Raw genomic sequence first — 14,680 nt, 5'->3', positions numbered from 1 at the left:
TTTTAATTCAAAATTTGCACCCATGAATGTGGAAAATGAAAAGAACAACGAGTTAATGCACTCATATTTTTAACATTAAGCAATGACATGTGATTTTGTTTAGAGAGAAATTCTGAGCTCAAAAATAGGGAGGGGCCTCACAAATGGAGTAGCCTAGGGCCTCTCATGGTCTAAATCCGGCCCTGACTGCAGTGCTAGGTTTATGGCCCAAATGTTAATTCTGGGTTATACCAAAATAGATTAGTTACAGATGCTGGTGCGAATTGCCTCGCCCTACGCCATTGTTCACAACGTTCGCTACAATAGTGACATGGGAATTAAAATACTTCCTTCTCCGTGTTGTGACATTTTGTCCGAAAAGAACAGTCACCACACTAATTGTGTAGGCCAGTGGTAAACGCTTGTTTTATGCATTGCATTCTTATAGGCTAATCGAAAAATATTGTTCTACCAGGTTATCACAGTAGCTTACTGCAGAGTGCAAACTAAACTTTTCGCTGGCGCGGGTGCGGTTTACATCCAGTTACGATCAGCTGTTATAAACATAAGTAGATCTGAACTTGTTTGGCTATTTATCATAAGGAAAGGCGAGCTCGAAGATTATTCTGTAGTAAAGTACCCGGAAAACGCCCCAAAAGAGCTCAAAGATTTACCTTTCTACATAATTTTCAACTATACCACGAACACCCTATTAACCCTTTGAAGGTTGGGGGGCTGTCAATTCAACTTTTTTGTATCTCTAAAACCACTGAGGCTGCGACTACGAGATTTCTTGACTTTTCCTAACTTTTATTCACCTCTATTGAGCTGAAATTTTGAGCAAATAAAGGTTATAAATTGAAAGTTATGAGGCATTTCTCAGCACATCCTCTGAAATATTTCATATTCTATTGTTAAACATTTTCCCACCAGCTGGATGAAAGTAGCCTAATTAATTTGGCCCATGTCTCGTTAATCCTAACTGTTTCACAGCGTGAAGGGAATTGGCTGTATGTAAAATTATGTAAAAAATTTTTAATCACAACATTGCAATGCATGTTCTTCATTACTCTACCAAAAATAATGTGTAAACTCACGCTACAATTACAATCATAAGTCACCTCAACATTTCAACGTATATGAGCAGTTTTAAAATTCACATAGTTTTAACTTTCGGATATGCTCAGCGTGAATAATTTTACAAAGTGAATCCCAAATTGTGAAAGCGTGCCTTAAAAAATAACGGAGATATAACTCCTAAAGCATAAGAAAAATCGACAGCCCCCCCCCCCCTCAAACTGAGCAAGACTCCAGGAGCCCAACCTTCTAAGGATTAAACTTTGGAAGGCGAACGAGATCGATTCAACTAGAACATCGTTGTTCATTGAGGGCTGAATCAGCTTTAATACCTACAGAGAGAGAGAGAGAGAGAGAGTTCGTAGAAAAACAAAAATCCTATAGCTACTTAACGCAAGCAATAAAACATACCTAATGTAAATTCCTGAAGTTGGAAAATAATGCAGCATAATTCTTAGGGCTAGAAGCCTCATCCTCTATCAAATTGTGGTTTAAGCTTCGGTGATGGCACTCATTTATTTATTTCTTATCACCAGACATTTTTTTCCAAAGTGATGTAACCGGAAATAACAAACAGCTACCCAGCCACCGCAAAACGTTTTTCCGACTTTGCAAAACAAATTATTAGTTGCCAGTAGTTGAGATGAGACTAATAGGTAATGTTTTGATTTTTATACGCAGTAGACCTACCGTAGATTTGACAGGGGGATCCAGAAGGAACTTTTGGACCAGGAATGATTTTAAAGTTAATTTTAGTGAACTTGAAGAAGCCACAGTGTACCGTACTCTTTTGATCAGAGGTGACGAACCTGCGGCCCGTCAAAGAATTTTGTGCGGCCCGCAAAACAATTTGACAATCGCTCATGCATTAAAGACAAAAGATTATGCCTTCACTGGTGCACCTTTCCTTTGCTATTTTTTTAAGTCGTTACAGGTCGAGTCTGACAGATGAAAATCTTAGTAGGCTAGGCTATGCAGTTGAGAGTTGTCACATCGTCTGTTCGACCAAATATTGAACGCTTAGTCAAGCAAAAGACTTTCCAAAAATCCCACTAAGCAACAAAATTCAATGCTTCAATGTTATTTTTTAATATTTTATGCTTCAATGCTGCATTAGATAGCTTCAGCTGTATGATTCCCATGGGCTTTTGTTTCTTGTCTGAAAAAGAAATTTCATTAACTGATTTGTTGTTTCGGAGCATAATGGTCGAAACACGCAGTCAACTTGAGTAAAAAGGATAGAGCCAAGAAAAGAAGAAATCATACTCATATGAAAGCAAACGCTTCAAAAATTAAACTGTCTTCATTATCAGTGCAAGTACTGTTACTCTATTCTTTTTGCTCAAGTTAATTTGCTTTTATTTTTTACTGTTGTAGGCTACCGTATGTCTCGATTGTGCGTAAGATAATTTCAACTCTGTGGATTTTATTACTTTCATTTGCCGTTTGTTACTTTTCATGAATAATATCTTGAGTCGCTTCTAGACGATTTAAAAGTTGTGTGACCCGATAACTCATGTGTAATTGACAAAGTGGCCCGCGACCGCAAAAAGGTTCGTCACCCCTGCTTTAGATAGACTAGGCTACTAGTGCGTTTTTCTTAGAAGTGTCGATTTGGGGTCTGAAGATCTCATTAGTACCGAGTCCAATATATGCTCTCGACAGTCCTGCCTAGTGCCTATAGCTATGTGATCAAGGCAAATCAACAGAAGCAAAATACCTTTCATTCAAGTTATTTGAAATCTGGTAGGCCTAGGCTGCAGTAGCCAGTGGAGTACGCAGAGGGGGCATTGAGCCATGACCCTCCCCATTCAAAAAATGTAAATTTTTTATCGTTTCTCGGCAGCCGATTTGTAGCAAGAATTGACAGCGATAGACACGTGTTTCGCCCATGAGGCTGGGCTCATCAGTATCGCACCGTATTCTGCCACAAATTTATTCGACCACCGCTTTACCAGTCAGTCGTTGTTGTGATTGTGTAGTGCAAATATGTTATTGTTAAAGAATGGTCTTGGGTAGCAGGGTCTTATTAACCTTCCCTCGTACTCCGGGGGGGGGAGATGACACGGCAGTTTAGGGACCCACTCATTTCAATATTTTCTTGGCTATTTGAAATGAGAAACTGTTGTGAATATTGCTGCAGAAGCTCGATATTCAATAACTTAAATCACGTAAGGTCCTATTTATCGCTTCCAAAACCCCGGTTAGTGGGACCACATCTCTATTTATAGCGACTCCCCCCCGTATTCATATTTAGTTGGTGCAGCGATTTTTGGCGATTTTATCTAAACTACAGCACTGCAACAAGAACTTGACATTTTGTAGCTAAGGTTGTATCTATCGGTCTTGTATTGTTGATCACCATTCGGAATGACTACTTTAAATCAGCGAAACGAGTAGGTCTAAATCTATGCTATTTTGTTGGAATTTACAGAAGAAATAATATTATGCTCTCGCTTTCTTGGAAAATGTCCTTCAACGATCGATAGCATTAGACTCGTCCAAAATTAAATACTGGTAAAACGACAAAGCTGTTCAATAAGATCATTTAGAAGCGTTTACCGCGATATTATCCAGCGTATAAGCTACTTTTGCATTCAAATTTATTTTTTCAATTCTAAAACTTTTTCGGAGGTGGAAGCTTGCATACGGAAGGAAACTCCACGTCGCCAAATTTTTTGTAACTACCTTGTGTAGGCTGTTTTGCATTCAACCAAGCGTCTTTATTTCAAGACAAATGCTGTATTATCCTCTTCCCTAGGTTTTAGTTTTTGTGTTTCAAGACTAATGCAATTACATGTTTTAGAGACGAATCTTTTTCATTGCCAAACAGCCCTGTAATTTTTTTTTAGTTAAACTTTATATTCCTTTGCATTGTTATGTAGTCAAACATGGAGTCCCAACAGATTGTGAAGTCAATTTGATGTTTTTGATCCGAATTCACAACCTATGGTTTGAAAAACATTTTAGGCACATTTACTAAAAGGTAGAGACCCACTAGTAAATTTCGGAGGGAAAGAAGTAGAGATGGTGCTCACATAGCCCTGTAGGATAGCCTAAGCCTTGTTTTGTATGTTCAGAGTGGGATATTTTTTGTTTAAAGTGCCGTAATAAATTGCATTTGACATTTAAACTTTCACAGAGAGGTTCCATGTAGGCTATACTTCAATCTAAGAACACTGCCAGTTAATCGAACTATTACAGTTTTTACTTATCCTTTTAGGCCTACTGTCATGCTTTTCATATTCACATATCCAGCAATTCAATTCAAAAGTACAGTGACATACGCAAAGACCCTGAGAGTTTATATTTCACCAACAGATAGCCTCGGCTACCCTAAATCTGGGTCAGAACATGAAGTAGCATTAGGCTACTCTTGATAAAAAAAAAAGGCAAATTATAGTAGGCCTAAGCTATATCGAACGCTCTCCTCGGGACAAAACCCTGCTTACATCACTGAACGCACCCTCAATACGCGTGATTTATTGGGTTGAGTAAGCTAACTACGTCGTCTATGTAAAACATTATAGTCTATATGCGACGACTCAGGGGCGCCAGAACGATTTTTGACTGGGGGAGGGGGCAAGATTACGAAAAAAGGGCACTTTTGTTTACTAAAAGGCCAATTTTTTTTCAAGTTTCAAGATAAAATATAGCGATAATGATGACAAAGAAGGGCACCATGCTATGTTATAATGACGTAACCTACTGTCAAGCCTTAAAGCAGCCTGCGGCCATGGCCGCTAAGTAGTGCTTGAATGAACCGCCGGTGCTACCTCCTCAATCGGCCAAGTTTGGCCGCCGGTCTCTTCTAGCCAATTATTTAATTTCGCAATAGAATGATCGTGGACTAACTGTCGAAAATATGTAGTATCAAGGAGTGACACAAAATTAGGTCAGCGCGTCATAATCGCCACTGTTGCATTGTGCGGAGAATATTTGTTATTGATGGAATATATCCATTATCCATCTGCGATCGCCAGCGCTGTAAGTCTTGTTTGTAATTCCCGACGTTTATTTTAACAAAGTCTTAATCCGAAGTGCTAATTTACATCGACTGGCAATATTGTCGTTTTTATGTCAATTCGATGTTGTCGGACATTGAACCGTTGTTAAAAAGGAGAACTAAGTTAGTTGACATCAATGGGGAAAACATTTTTTGATCACATTTTGCAAAAATTATGCTTCTTTTAGTAATGTCTTTTAGTAATGTACATCATTGAAATAGCTAAAACCTCAATTGCTAAGGCAACAGGGATCAGATGTCAGTAGATGCAACAAAAAAAATATTTCGCACTTGCTAGTGCATCGTTAGTTCTGATAAAGGGCAGTTAAAGCCTACAAGTAATGTTTTAATCATTGAAACACTTATTTTATTACCTTGCCGTCATTGTCAACACAGTCATGTCGAACGTTGTTTTTCGTTGCTAAAAAGAATTCTAGGGGAGTGGCGAACTTCTATAAAATCAGCCACATTGGAAACACTCGTGCGAGTGTCGTTTGATTAGTGCTGGATTACAATCCCGATAAAGCAGTTATTGCGTGGTGCAACGATTCTATTATAGGACGTCGCCCAGGCCCAAACTTCAACAACGCTAAGTGATCATTTTAACATTGTAGCAAGTTTAATTATATTTACTTGAGCTATCGTTATTTGTATTTTGGCCTCCAAGCACGCAGATTTGGCCGCCGAGAAGGAGCTCCCGGTAGGCCACGATGGCTGCCGAAAAAAAAAAACGAGTTTTAAGGCCTGTACTGTGTTGAAAAATTTTGTGCCGTAAATATTATTTTGAGGCAAATATGAAAGATTATAATTAGGCTAAAAGCGAATAGCAGAAATTGTTATATTGCAAAATGTGCAGTAGTTTACATGACTTTAAAAGGGTACCATTGCCCCCCCCTGCCCCTCCATCTGCAGAAAATTTGAGGGCAGAGAGGGCGAATGCCCCCTTGCCCCCCCCCCCCCCCGCTTCCGGCACCCTTGTGCGACGTCAAGAGTAGCCTATGTAACATTATTTTTGTTTTTAATACAAAATCTATCCAAATCAGTAAAATAGTTATAGCAAACGAAAAAATTGTCAATGCAAGCTGAGTAAGGTATAGGCTAAGCTTACACAATATGACTTAGTCACTTAGCTACTGGTTATTATTAGCAATGGGGCGTTTTTTTAATTTGTTTCGATTCGAAAAAAAATTCTAATGTCCCCCTACCCTTGACAAAATCCTGCGTACGCCACTGGAAGTAGCTCATGTGATTTTTGTTGGGTTAGGCCTACTTTACAGTGACTTTCTTGGTTATTTGAAAAGTTATTTTCGTTGATATAAGACAGATGGCTTGAATTTACAAATTTCAACTTGTGCAGTGCTGTAGTATACATGCGCGCATTCCATTTGGTACTTTGTAGATGAGACAATCACAAATAACAAAGTCAGCAGTTTGTTTTTTGCTTCGCATTTGCAAGCTATAGCCTAGTGAAATGTGTAAAGTAGGCTAAGTTAATAGTAAAACTATAACCATCTACATAGCCCACTTACAGCCCTTGACAACGTGCGAACTAAAGGAATGACTGAAGGCGTATGTAATTTCAATTTTGAGCTCTAACCTAAATTTAATTCATTTCTCTTTAAAAGGATAATTTTGAGAATTCGCATTACCGAAGTGTGATCACTGAATCTCAAATCACGGCAAAACTCCTAATTTTATGCTAAAAAAGGGACCAATCTTTCCCTATTAAAATCTTGTTGCCAGACGCTTCTTGGATTTCAAGCACAAGTGCAAAGTGTACAGTAGGTCTTTATTTGCAGGATAGGACAAAATTAAGACAAAAGTAGCTTAAAATCACACAAAATACACAACAAGGTTAGACCTATGCATTACGAAACAAACTACCAATTTACAGCATAGGCTAGGCCGCTAGGGGATATCAGGGACCAGCGGTCAAAATAGCTTTTTCATTAATAACTCAAAGAATTTACAAACATGGTAAATCAAACCACGATATTTATAAGGTTCCACTGTTCACTCACATCTTCAAAAAATTTCAACAAAAAGTGAAAATAAACCATAAGTTACAAACGTTTTCGGCCATACACATGGTAACCCTTAGGCTATCAAGTAACAAAATGGCTGATGCCATAGCAGGGTTACTCAACTAATCTTAACAATGGTCCAGCTTGACAAATTGAATATTTTTAGCGATCCGGTGAATAAGTTATTTCACACGCAACCACGAAAGTTAAATTATCTGTACCAAACCACCTTTTAGGTAAAATGTAACTCGAATTACATTTCTGAGAAAGTGTTGGAGAGTCTGAGAGTCCAAGCCTCTCAGCAACTAGGATAATTACAGTAAAAATTACTTCTTCTCAGTAGAAATCTGTTTAAAGAAGCCCTGAAAAGTGGCAATGAGATTATTCTTTCAAAAGCTCAAGGTCCACCATCAACACCCAGAAGGTCCAGATTCGAACCGCGGTCCACCAGTTGAGTAGCCCTGTGCTATAACCTACAATTTACATAACTTACATAGAAAATACATAACTGATCTACATACAAAACAACAGTTTTTAAATTTTTTTCAGAAACGTGTTTTTCAACTGACTATGTTGCACATAGCGTAGCCTACCATAGCAATTGAGACAGCCTGTTGTTTGCAAAAATATTTTGAACATTTCACCAAATAGCAAATCTAATGGACACCCAAATTAAATTTTTGTGGAATGGCTTGAAGTATACGATTCTTGTGGAAGATGGTTTCATTCACATGAAATGCGTGAACCCACCTGTTTCAAAGTCATGTTTGCTCTCTTCCCTTGACAAGTACATTGAAATGAAACACTTTATTTCAGCAACGTATGAAAAAGATGCATGGAGAGTTGACGAAAATGAAAAACCGATGACACAACAGCAACCATGTTTGAGTTCTCGACAATCGACATCGGGCCATTGTTTTGCCTTCAATATTCATTATTGGATCAAATCGCCAAATCATTGTCGTAAATTTAAAACCATTCAATTACTTACCCATCATGAAAATGATTGCATCAACTTGCATAAATGTATTCAGCAAGAACTTTCTTCATATATGGAACAGAATGCCATTGTCCGACCACAAAATTTATTGATGTTTATAAATCCGTACTCTGGTAAGAAAGAAGCAAAGTCAATTTATGATCAAATTGCTTCTCCTTTATTGGACAAGGCCAACGTTAAAAGAACAGTAATATTAACAACCCATAAAAATCATGCTAAAGAATATGTTGAATCCAATGATATATCTGCATATGATGGTATTGTCACAATAAGTGGAGATGGAACATTGAGTGAAATTGTAAATAGTGTTTTAGTGGCAGAGCAGAAAAGACAAAACATTTTACTTGATGGAGAAAGTGGTGCCCTCAGCAAGCCAGCCAAGTATGCAAAAGCCCCAATAAAGTTTGGCATCATTCCTGGTGGATCGACAAATTCATTGAACTTGTCCTCTCAAGGAACAACGGACCCTGAAACAGCAACATTGCAAATAATTTGTGGTGAAAGTCATCCTCTTGATGTATCCTCAATTCATGATGATCAAGGACATTTTCTCATCTTTATGATATTATATACAACGTATGGTTACACATCTGATTTCTACAAAATACGTGAAAGTTTGAAAATGCTTGGACGAGTAGGTAAAGCTACAGCTTTCATTGCTTCATTTATCAAACTACAATTATATTCTTACGTGGCTCGTTATCTCCCAAGTTCCGACGATCCCTCTTTAGAATTAAAAAAAGATCTCACAAGTTGCACATACCCTTGCAAAGTTTGCCTTGATTGGATAGAGAAAGATGAAAAAATAGATGAGGAGAATGCAGCGTACGCAATGCATCCCTACGTTGCCAATTGCAAAAGTGGATCATCGAATGATGATAATATATCTGAAAGTTCTTCTGACATGCAAGACTTTCCTTGGAAGGTACAGTTAGATATTGAGAGATATTATTGTTAATGGCGAGCTCAAAATGTTCGTCACTCATCATCACTGGCTTTGTTTTCAACCAATGTTGCTTCGACAACAACTTTTTTTCCAAATGCAAGGCCACATTTTCCAATTTATTTTTTTAGTAAATATTTTGCAGAAAATTAATACGTAGTAGAAACGGTTTGGTATCTTTTTAACTTTATTGAGATAAAAAATTTATCGGTTTTTTATAAGAGCTCACGAAACACTAAAATGCATAATTTTACAGTTAAAACGAGGAAAACTTATCACTTTGAGTTTGATCAATTCAACTTCCAAATGCGCAACATCTCCAAGTGGACCTTCCCCTTCTGCTCATTTGGCTGATGGTTGTATTGATTGTGGAATTGTCAAAGAAGCTGGCTTTCTTCCTTTTGCAAAGCTTATACATTCGCTACAGAGCAAGTGCAGGGATCTTCCCATGCTTGAACTTTTCCGAGTCAAAGGAATACATCTTCAAATGAAACCAGACGAGATAATGACGCATGAGAATTGTGTTTCAATCTTCAACAAAAGTGGGACTGCAAGTCAGTCACTTTTATCTGAAAAGCAAGAAACCGTTGGGTTGCAATCACAGCTTAGCTCGTGGTATGTTGATGGTGACAATGCCTTCAGTAATCTCAACATCACAGTTTGGGTACATAGAGGTCTGATAAGAATATTTTCAAAAGGTCTCGAAAAAGAAGCCGCAGTGGAGACACCGGTGTAATAGCCTACTACAGTGGCGGCTCGTGGTCTCAAAACATGGGGGGGCTGCATCAACCAGTAGGCTAACCTAATATAAATAATTATAAACCTGTACCGGACTGAGGTATAAATGCACTGAGTTAGGGTTAGTAACACAGTAACATGTTCTTTTAATTGGCTGTCGTTTAATGTTTTTATCATTTAAAGTAAACTTTTGATAATGGCTTGAATGTGGTCAAGTTTAGGTGGTCACCAGATGGAGCTAGTACTATTTTGGGACTTGGTATTAACTTAGTTGGTTAGATCTATGCTTGTGCTTTCCAACGATAGCAAATTTGTTGAAATTGAACAACAAATGAATAAATGGGAGACAATTTCCTTCAGGTGTTTTTCAGTGCCTTTCCACCCCGTACTTCCTCCTTTATAATAGTCTATTCCAACCTGTGTGACGTACATGACGTCATCAAAGAGCACCAATAATTACAGTAATTGGCTTTACTTTACATCAAAACTAGTCTGTCTCGGTGACTTCTCAAAACACAGATCAAGTAAAGTAACCTACGATCCCTTTACCTAATCACCGATAGCTTCCACACGCTTAAACTAAAGATTTACGAGAACCAAAGTTGGAATCCCTGACCAGGGTCTGTTTTATTTGCAGTCCCCGCAGCGCTTGTTCAGTGATGCTAGAAAACTTTTTTCTGAAAAACTACGTCATAAAAAAAAGAACAAGCAACACCGGACCTGCAGAATTTGCAGACCCAGAGTTGCCAATTAATTTTTGTAACACAAATTTTTAATATTAAGAGTTTTTTTTAATTTTTCAAGCGAAATAAATTAAAAAAACATGGCAAAACTATCTATATGTAATATAATTCACATATGCACAAAAATGTTGGGGGGGCTGCAGTCCCGCAGTCCCTTATGACGAGCCGCCACTGGCCTACTATATTTTCGTTCATTGCGTGAATATCTGAGTTTGTGGTGATTAGCCTAGCTACGCCCTGTTATCTCAAGTGGTCAAGCGTCCGACTCAAGATCAAGCAGCGAATGCATTTCAATAAACACAAAAATATGTAGCCTACATTATAAGTTGAAGTATAGCTGATAAAAATAAGGAAATGATGGCGACAAAACGATGGCTACTCACGGCGATCTTTTTACACACACAGGCCTTGCCAGCATGCGAAATAGCTAGGCCGATGTAATTTCGATTTTGAAATCTTAGCTAAATTTACTTTATATAGCTTTGAAGTGATAGTTTTGAGAATACAAATCGCCAATGTGTGAACACCGAATCTCAAACAGATTTAAAACTCCTGATTTTACGTTAAAAATGACAAATCTTTTTCTGTTGCCATTGTTGCCAGACGTTTTTAGGTTTCTAGTACAAGTGCCGAAATTTAGATCATTATTTATAGTCCATCATTTTATTTTTCGTCATTGACGCGTCCGGGACGAAAAAGATACTAACTACAAAAATTGATATAGACCTTCCAGCACGTTAATGAACTGGAAAAGGTGACAAAACCATGAAAGGTTTAAAAGATGCCTGAATGAAAAATTATGTAGTAGGCTATATATCAGTAGTTAGCACGGCCACAAAACCCAAAAAACAAATAGCAAAAAATAAAACAAAAACAGAGAGAAGCACGCATGTAGTAATGAAGTTTAAATGACACAAAATATACACAAAGGCTATATTTATGAACAACTACTCAAACTATCAGGGTTATAGCCGACTAGCGATTCTGGCTATAGCCCTTTATCATATCGCCCTACAGCCAAATTTAAAGCTGCAAGTTGGCATGGTCTGCATAAAGGTAGGCGTGCCTAGTACGTAGCAGCCTACATGTAGGCTTTTTTGACGTGTAATGTAGTCTAAGGTTGTGTAATGTACTACGTGTACGTGTGTACTATAGGCCTACTAGTTGTAATGTAGTCTCGTTACAGCCGATGAAGAAAAATGAACACAACAATAGCAGTAATAAAACCAATCGAAACGAAGATTTAAGTTATTTAAGTTTTTTCGAACACTCAAGATTTGCCTTAAAATAATTGCACAAACAACAAAAGTCATTCAAATGTAGTAGCTTACGGTAGTAGGCTAGTAGGTCTTGTAGCCTAGTCAGTACAGGCCCGGATTTAGAGGGGGAGCAGAGGGTGCAGGTGCCCCGGGCCCCCGACGTTTGAAGGACCCCCTACGTGAAAAAAAATGATTTTGTGTTATTGTTATTTTTTATTTCAGCCTTTGAAGTTTCTGTAAAATGCTGTGCAGTGCAGTGCTGGATTTATGTTACTGTAGACGTAGAGGTGTTTTTTTGCACGGGGGCCCCCGATCTGAAAGTGCCCCGGGCCCCCCCATCAGCTAAATCCGGCCCTGAGTCAGTAGTATTGGTCCAAGAGTCATGGGGAGCAAGCGCCTCTCTAATCATCATTTTAAGTTGCAATAATTGTTTTTAATGTTAAAAATGTTTTTTATAAAATTGGATTGAAAATATTATGGTCGAAATAAAGTTACAAAGTATCATAGGTGATGGGTCCTGTAGTATTCATGAGCCCCTTTCATTTATATTCTCATATTGATATTGCATGAACCGTTGTGTATTTATGTTACTTCGCACATGTAAACGGATTTTACAATTATTAAAAAGAAACTGTAAGCAAGCAAAGTGTACTATAGTGAGTAAAGGCAGAACATTATAACTGGCGACGAGGAGAGTTTTAGAAACCACGTAGGCTAAACACATCAACGTAAGACAGCAAGATGACTGGTCTTTCGCAAGCATTTCCATCTTTTGAAGAGGGTGATCCTTCATCAACTGGACAACGGTGGAACAAGTGGGTTTGTCGTTTAGAAAACTTCTTTATTGTCAATAAAATTAAAGAAGATAAAAGCAAACGAGCATCTCTACTGCACTATGCAGGAGAATGGCTGTTCGACATTTTTATAACTTTGCCTAACACTGGTAATGAAAATGATTATGAGGCTGCCAAACAAGCCATAAGTAACTACTTCAAGCCTCAGATAAACATTGACTATGAAGTGCTGCAATTTCGTGAAATGGCACAACTGCCAGATGAAACCATCAATCAGTTTTACGCCAGACTTAGAAAAAAGGCTCAAACTTGTGATTTTGGTGGCGAAATTGACAAAGAAATTAAAAGGCAAATCATCAGCAAAACTTCTGACAAAAAACTGCGTACCAGAGCTCTAGAAGCAAAAAATCTGAATCTAACAAATTTGCTTGAAATAGGAAAAACCCTTGAAACTTCACGACAGCAAACAGAACATCTTGAACAACAGGCTCACAGTCAATCACAATCGATCAACAAAATGCACAAACTCTCAACAAATAAACAGCATTCATTCAAGCCAAAACCTACTAGGCCAACACAACTCAGACAGTCAACAAGCATCAGCAAGTGCTATTTTTGCAGTGGCAGTTATCCTCATGCTAAGGGAAGGCGGTCATGCCCTGCATTTGGAAAGACTTGCAGAAATTGTGGAAAACCAAATCATTTTGAAAAATGCTGTTTAACTAAACAAAAACAGTATCAAAGAAATGTTAGAGCTACATTTGAACAGCAAAGCAGTAATGACACATCAGATTCTAATGAAGAAATTGCTTATGTATGTAGAATAAATTCAGAAAAGAATCCTACTGCAAATCTAAACATCAATGGAAAAAACATCAAATTTTTGCTTGATTCTGGATCATCAGCTAATCTTATTGATGAAGAAAACTTCAACAAAATACAATGCAAACTTTTCAAAACCAATGTTAAAATTTTTACATATGGTTCTTGCAAGCCAATGAAACTACTTGGCAAATGTCGTGCTGACATAAAGACAAAAAATAAATCAACTTATGCCACATTTTATGTAGTGGAAGGAACACATGGCTGTTTGTTGAGCTACAACAGTGCTGTTAATCTAAACCCGTTACACATAATCAATCAAACTGTCACTGGTACAAATTCTAGCATCATTAACAAGTATGCTGACCGTTTTCAAGGCATAGGCAAACTCAAAGACTTCAAAGCCAAACTCCACATTGACAAATTAGTGATACCTACAGCCATAACCGTACGAGATCAAAGCATTTTGGGGGGGCAGAAAGTAAATTTGCCCAAATGTGCACGCTTTTATAGAAATTGCCCAAATATAATGTATGCGGTGTATGATAACTATCCCTGATGATAACAGTGAAAAAGTAACATAACAAGATCACCAGCAGTGGCGTAGCCAGTAATTTTGAAAGGGCGGGGGTTGAGGGCGTGTTTCGCTTATGACGACACCCAGCAGTGGGAGGGTCTGGGGGGCCTCCCCTAGAAAATTTTGAAAAATTACTTTGAATTTGGTGCATTCTGAGAGCATTTTCAACAAAAATGTGGTTATGAATATTCCTGTAAAATGATGCTGTCCGGTGGCATAGCAAAAGGATAAGATCATGTTTTCTTCGGTATTTTTCAGAAATAAAGCTACAATTCTCTATGTTTTCTTGTTGCTAATTCCTGGCTGAGATATTTGAATGCTTGGTAATGGCAAAACTCGCTCTTTGCAATACCCCCCCGTCCCCCCCCCCCCCCCCCTTGGCTACGCCACTGATCACCAGCTAGCTAGAACTTCTTACCAAAGTATTCAAGATAGAGCAAATGAATTCATCTTTGAAGAGCATGGTAAGTAGTAGTAACAAATATTGTTTTACACACCACAAATAATAAACAAGGCCACTTAAATATTCAGTTGTGATGTCATAAAAGACTCAAAAAAATAAACATTGCAGGAAACCGGCTCAGGGTGACCATGCGGATTCAGAAAAAACTACATAACAATAGATAAATTATAATTAAATGTAATAAAACACAGACATACCACTTCTGTTCAAATAAACTTTGTTCAATCAATTAAAGTAGTTTTGATGATACGAATT

The sequence above is a fragment of the Aplidium turbinatum genome, chromosome 15, assembly GCF_918807975.1.
Source record: "Aplidium turbinatum chromosome 15, kaAplTurb1.1, whole genome shotgun sequence".
In the NCBI taxonomy this organism is placed as follows: Eukaryota; Metazoa; Chordata; class Ascidiacea; order Aplousobranchia; family Polyclinidae; genus Aplidium; species Aplidium turbinatum.
This window is presented reverse-complemented; position numbering follows the sequence as displayed.